Genomic DNA, 7,309 nt, shown 5'->3' on the forward strand with positions numbered 1-7,309 from the left:
GAGAGAGGACCAGCGCCATTGTGCTTCTATCTGTGTGTGCGAGTGAGAGACTGAGAGTGTGTGTGAAACCCTAAACAAACACACACACACATATATATACCTAGGGGCATAATGGTAATTTTAAGTCAGGGGCTAAACGGGGCGGGGCCGGGGCCGGGGCTGGGTTGGGTCCGCAGTTTGGACATGTATCCCCGTCCCCGGCCAGGATATCATCGGGGATTAATTTTTGAATACCATCCCTAGCGCATCGGAGGTATTTTTTGGGGAATAACGCTCAAGTCGGGGTTGGGGGGTCGGGTCCCTGTCGGGTCGGGTTCAAATTGCCATCCCTAAAGACACACCTACAAAAAAATGCGAAATTCAAAAGCCAAGGCTAGAAGATTAGGCTGCCTTTAATGTATTCCATACATTAATCACGAATCGATATCTAACATCGACTTTCACAAGGTGCTCCAATGCAGTGTTCACGCACTTCTGGAAATAGAGGTTTTAGAGGCGTTTAAAAAACGCCGCTATAGGTCTCAAAAACGCCATCAAATCTTTTTGTGACTTTAGCACCAAACGTTGAAGATGCGGCCATCACTATAACCTTATGATGCTTTAAAAACGTTGCTATAAGTTTTACATAACAGTAAGATGACGTCACATGATATTTTAGTGACGTTTGAAAAACGCCGTCATAGACATTTATACATTTTAAAAATCTAGCCATTGGGGTTAGGATATAGTGATATTTAAAAAATGCCACCATAGCCCTTTTTTTATATTTAAAATTGTGCTAATTTTATATGGTTGAACTAAAAAAATACTTGCCATAAATAATTATTCAGAACTAATAGTTGATGTTTATTAAAATAATAAATAAACTAAGCTTGGAAACAAAATTAAAAATAAGAAACAATGCATTGCATATCCAAGAATAAAAACAATTTATGTTTAGAATATATCAATAGAAATCAAAATGGTCAAGAAGTCAAATTACTTAAACTTCAAGAGTAGCTCTCATCAGTGTGAGATGAACAACATTTTAAAGAGGTGATTTGCTAAAAAATTTGCACAGAACCCGATAAGTTGTTTTAACAATTACAACCTTCAAGGCTCTCATCTTAGCTATGGCTTTAAAGTGACTTTTACAAGGAAGGGCTACAGGCCAAAACATTTTTGTGGCATGTGGGGGGTGAACCATATGGAGTAGTTGCCAGTTCTAACCAATAAAAAATATACAACTTTGCAGCAGATTCCAAGGCTTCCACTGAGCACTAATATTAATTGAAGGAACAAGAATTGCAGCAACAAGAAAAAAATAAAAAAAATAAACAAACCATTTCAAGCATTAAGAACAATAAGAGAGTGAAAACCGAACCAATATAAATAAGATTGAGATAAAAGAGTGACGCATTAAGGAACTGTTGCTTTGAATGTCAAGACCATGATAAGATCGAGATGCAAGATACTTTGCCCCAGAATTAGCTGTTCCCTTGATTATAGATTTAGGGTCCTTGTCGCTTACCTGAAGAGCCTTCTTTGTTGCTTTCACTAAGGCAAGAGTTCCATCTTCATTTTCCTCACTAGTCTCTGATAACCCACACATTCAAATATTCGAAATATTAGAAACATTAATTACATTTACATGGACTTTGATAGAGGCTAACCAATATTTTGATAAATGGACTTTTTTAATACAAAAGAACAAATTTGATTGCTAAATAATCAAAGATTATAAGATATCATTTACAATAAACCAAATTTTTTAATGCATGAATCTTGTGATAGTTTGTGAAAGGTAGAAGAAGATCTAATAAATGTTTAAAATTGATGAAGTACATGCTTAAATATAATAAAATTAGCAAAAAATGTACCACAATAGAGTCAACTGCAGCAAGGAAGCTTTGCATCTTTATTTGCAGGAATCTTTTTCTATGCAGGTACCTCCATGCTGCGGCAATAAGGAATCCTTAGAAAAAGTGAATATCTCAAGATCAATGCTATACACAAACATACAGTTGTGCAGAAACGATGAAGGGGAAGTGCAAAAAATTGAACATTCCCCATTGTAATTGTTTTATAGAATACTAGTAGTTTGAACATTGATCATATATTAATGGAATACCAATGTGTGACCTTTAACAAAAATAAGAGAATTGAATCCAAAACAATTCACTATCAGCTGTATTGAAGCACCACAACATTGAATCTAGAATAGTTCACTATTGTAAATAAATTCCAATTCATTGCATCACACAGAGACACACAAATAGCTAAAACAAATACCTGAAATGAAGCATCATGTAAGGCCCAAGCAGCTGCCATACCGGCAAAGCCACCACATATGACGATGACTGAGGGTGAGGCACCATGTCTCATTTCAACATTTGAATAGCAAGGAACTACAAAAAACAAAATGAACTTAGATTCTCAAATTGGGCCTTGGAGCTTAACTAGCACAAATTGATAAATGGTTCAAATAATGGCAGAGTCAATGATTGGGCATGCTCATATTCAATAAACTAATGTCACTATCATAATATGCCTCCACATCTACTTCCAATCACACTCTAGCCAAGTATAGAAGTTAAAAATATCTTGGCCATCATCAAGACAAAAATAGTCAACAAAAACAATGATAAACAACATATTTTACACATACACTGGACATACTACCTATCATTATTCAAAAATACAGGCAAGAAACAACTAGGCAGAGGCAATTAAAAAAATAAGATAAATCTTCAAAATTTACTCTAACAGACTCCCTATCTACATGTAAGATAGAATTAAAAAAATAAGTCCCTATTTTTTATAAAAAAACATTAAGTATTTTCCCTATTATAGAAAAAATTAAAAAAACATTATTGGAGATACTGTTATGCTCTTCGAATGTAGAGAGTTTGCAGTGGATGAATCAAAATGACATACTTTCAAAGAATGTTGGAGGACTACGACAAAAACGAAAAAGCACCTCAATTGAGGCAAATGATTAGAAACTTCGAAATGACAAGCACAAAATATTACCTAGCTGCTATACATCATGGTTTTGAAAGGATACAGTTACACCACAATCACCATCCTTAATTTGGACTTTCTCAGGATGGAGGCATGGTTCACAACCCAAGGAGACTTGTGGCTCCATTTGCAAGTTAAAGACATTAGAAGAACACTAAGTTTTTTATGCCCATACAGTTTCCAAGTTTGAAACAAACAACCCTTTGTCCTCCAATTAGTTCAATGTCCAAATGCAACATCAAATAATAACAAGGGAAAGATGGCTTGGCATCTGAAGACACATCATTCAATTAACAACAAGATATCATCTTATTACATTGAGTTCAAACATCTTATAACCTTACAAATCATACTGTAAAAAACTATGCTAAAATCACTTAAGCATACAACAATCATTTAAGCATTAAAGTAATGCTAAAATCAGTACACACTATGCTTGTCATCAAAAACAATTTCATAGCTCATTGGTCTACCTCAAGCCGCTCTATGTTGGTTTGCAAGCACTCACCACGCAAAGTAATTGCACATGTCATTTGCACACCAAAGCCTCGGTTTTTTTTTTTTTGCAACTTTGATTTTTGAAAAGGAGACCAACACCATAACAAAGTATATCACTATAAATATAATACAGATTTAACATATCACTATTTTTCACAAATCCTAAAGAACACAAAAATATACATGTGCATAAATGTAATCAGAATTTAAAATATATTAACCAAAGACATCTATTTCCTAAGTAATACTATTCCAGGGGTGAAAATAGTCACTACAGTTTATAAAATACACCACCACAAGAGCTATTTAGCATTCATTACAACATACTCCTAACTTCACATGTATCTAATTAGTTTAAAAAAAAATAATTTCATTGAAGCATTTTATCAAACACTTGCAATGCAAAAAATCCATTCACATGTGTTTGGGCAAACAAAGAAGAAATATGTTTTCCCCAAAAACCTAAATCAAACCAACACAAAACCTTAATTAAAACAAATGTATGATTATTTATTCCATAAAAAATAATAAATAAATTTTGACCTTTTCTTTCTTTGTCAATGAAGGGGATTTAGAGATTTAGGGTTGCAAAACAAAACTCTTCAGATGATAAAGAGAAAGGGCCATCGTCGGGAAGCCGCTGTCGGGATTCATTGATGGAGAGTAGACCAAATCTGATGCGTCTATAGAGAGAGAGAGTGAGCTCATCGATCTGAATCACTGAGATGAACTTCGATTTCGATTTTGAGAGAGAAGTTTGAAATGGCTCTGATGAATCACCGATCTGTTTCACTGAGACTGATTTGAATCTCTGAGATAATTAGGGTTTAGATAACAAAGAGAGAGAGAGAGAGTGGAGCTCACTGATTTGAATCGCCGAAATAAACTTCGACTTCGATTTCGAGATGAACTTCGATTTTGAGATAGTGGAGCTCTATGAATCACCGATGTGTTTCAAAATGGCTCTGAGATATTAATGGGGTTTAGGTAGAAGAGAGAGAGAGAGAAAGAGAGAGAGAGAGAGATTTGAAGATTCAAAATAAGGGTGAAAAGAGGGAGGGAGCGCGTGACACCTAACCCATTTGAAGGCGTTTATAAACGTTTTCTATTCATGAAACGACGCTATTTTAATTAAAGAAAAATGCGACGTTTATGAATCGTCGTTAAATATTAAGAATAGTGACGTTTTAAAAAACGCCGTTAAAAGTACGCCACCAAAACACATTTCTTGTAGTGACGTAATCCATTGGTATCAGCTCAATATCTTGTTTTGTAATCTATCATCTCTTGTGTCTTCTTCATGTCTTCAATACAACTTCCAGCCACTATCTTTCTCCCTACCATTGAAACATTATGTGTTATTACATATCATTCACGATTTGAAGAACTAATAAAGATTAAAGAGACTGAAAACATAGGCATGACATCGTAGAAATTGAGGTATCGATTAAGCCTGCCAATATATTTATGCTCAAGAAAAGTTAGGTACAAGAAATTCTAACACAAAATTACAACGAATACTCGCATAGTATTTTTCTATGGTTACATTTTGTGTACATAGAACTGTTATTTCTACCCACATTCCTCAAAACCAATTAGTTACGTTGAATGCTTACCCATGAGCAGAGGAAAGACTGGAAGCTCAAGTGGCTTCTCTGGTGCACTAACCAAGATGAGTTTTCCATGAGATTTCAACAGACCTATCAATGGTAGAAGAGGGTCAATGATACCATTCATTGTGCCAATAATAACCTATTTAAATTCAACAAAAAAAAAAAAACAAAAAGAAAATAATCACCTAATTATGATTACCTATGAACTTTTAATCATAACAAGAATTGTAAAAAATAGAATAAAAAGTGACCAGGAATCCCATTTAGTATACATCGAGAATTTTATCCTTTTTTTTTTGGAGAGGTTGTTAATATGACTAAAACAAAAAATATGTTACCTGCATCTGATCTGGGTCGCAATTGACCAAATATGAATCTACATGAAACTGTTCAATAGCTTATTTCTTTTACCAGGAGAGGTACTAATCACTGTCACTTTAACACCAAAAGCCTTGGAAAATTTTACAGCTGTATGGCCAAGGCCACCAAGACCAACTACACCTACATGCATACCAAGCTTGTCAGGTCCAAAGTGTCTTAGGGGACTGTAAGTTGTGATCCCAGCACAGAGAAGAGGAGCACAAGCATCAAGAGGAAGGTTATCAGGAATGCGAATCACAAAGTGCTCATTAGCCACCATGGTATTCAAATAACCTCCATAGGTGGGGTTTCCATCATAGTAGATGGAATTGTAGGTGAATACATTTTTGGGACAATAGTTTTCAAGATCGTTAGCACAGTTGTCACAAGAGTGACATGATCCAACAAGACACCCCACTCCAACTTTGTCACTAACTTTAAATTTTTGCACCTTGCTACCTACTTCTGTCACTACACCCACAATGTCATGCCTACATTCACCAATTCAATTGATACATATCAGATTGTATAAATTAAGCAGTTATAATTTTCAAGTGTACTCAAATATCAGACTACGTCAATTAAGTGGTAAGAATTTCATCATCCACAAAAGAGGCATTCCAATTGACGTAATAAATCATGTAAAAGGTTATATTGCATGCATTACTTATGCTATATTATTCACAGTATCTATGATAGTTATTTTTATAAAAAGAATAAAAGAAAAAAAATTCCAAAATTAAAATTAATTAAAGATAAACCGTGTTGGAAAAAATATTTAGTAGATTAATCATACTATCAATTGAAAAGGATATATTACAAAGACTTGAATGTAAAGATTTAATTAGTAAATTTTCATCTGAAAAAGCAAACAAAAAATAAAATGAAAAATAAAATTTTATATTTAAAAAAATTAAAATTTAAAAGTCTCATTTGTGTGGGTAGATGGAGAAAAAGATGCAGGGAATGGTTACCCAGGAAGGGAAGGATAATTGGTGATGCCCCACTCGTTCTTGACAATATAAAGATTGGAGTGACAGATTCTACAATACAATACTTTCAACGTTACGTCTTTAGACAATGTTAGAGATACAAAAATTTTTACCAAATGAATGATCAAATGGAAACTCGTCAAAGACTCTTGATATGCTCAAAGTCGAGGATAAACAAATCTCACATGGTGAGTTTCCTCAAACTCATAACAACGACGCTCCTCTGTTGCTACCAACTCTGGAACAAACCTCGACAAACTAATAAACTGCATCTCAAATTGTGCCAAAGGAATAACATCCTGACGCAACTCAACAAACTGTTTCCTCAACCTTTCTCGAGCATAATGAGGGAAATACTTGGCCAAAAAAGTCTCGGTAAAAGCAACCCACGTGTTACCTACGGTATTCTTAGCATACTTCCACCAATACCCTGCATTACCCCTTAGTTGAAAACTCACCAAAGAAATCCTTAACTCCTCATCCTCGACTCTAAGCATATCAAGAGTCATGGTAATCTGCTTCAACTAATCCTTTGCCTCCAACGGTTTAGCCTCCTCCCACAAACTTCGGTGGATTGGAACGAAGAAACTCCTTGGTAAACTTGAGGGCATGCCCGTTGTCACCCTCGTTATGCTCTCACAATTTCGTGTGCAACTTCCTCGCCTACAACCGATGTTGCAACGGCAGGTGTTAAAGGAACTGTTGTGCCCCTACCGGTACTCCCACTACCCATCTATCCTCTATTTCCTCGTGTAGACATCATATAAAACCCCAAAACAAAACCAAACTTAGTGTACAACACAACAACCTTCCTAGAGGCACACACTCACCACCCTTAAGTTA

At 35.1% G+C, this 7,309-nt stretch overlaps 1 pseudogene; it reads right to left on the reverse strand.

Annotated features, from left to right (window-relative positions):
* Nucleotides 1-381: 381 nt before the first annotated feature.
* On the reverse strand, nt 382-6,975 carry LOC114302956 (putative mannitol dehydrogenase; annotated as a pseudogene).
* Nucleotides 6,976-7,309: the final 334 nt, after the last annotated feature.

This window comes from Camellia sinensis, chromosome 4, assembly GCF_055761805.1.
Source record: "Camellia sinensis isolate YWXY chromosome 4, ASM5576180v1, whole genome shotgun sequence".
Taxonomy (NCBI): Eukaryota; Viridiplantae; Streptophyta; class Magnoliopsida; order Ericales; family Theaceae; genus Camellia; species Camellia sinensis.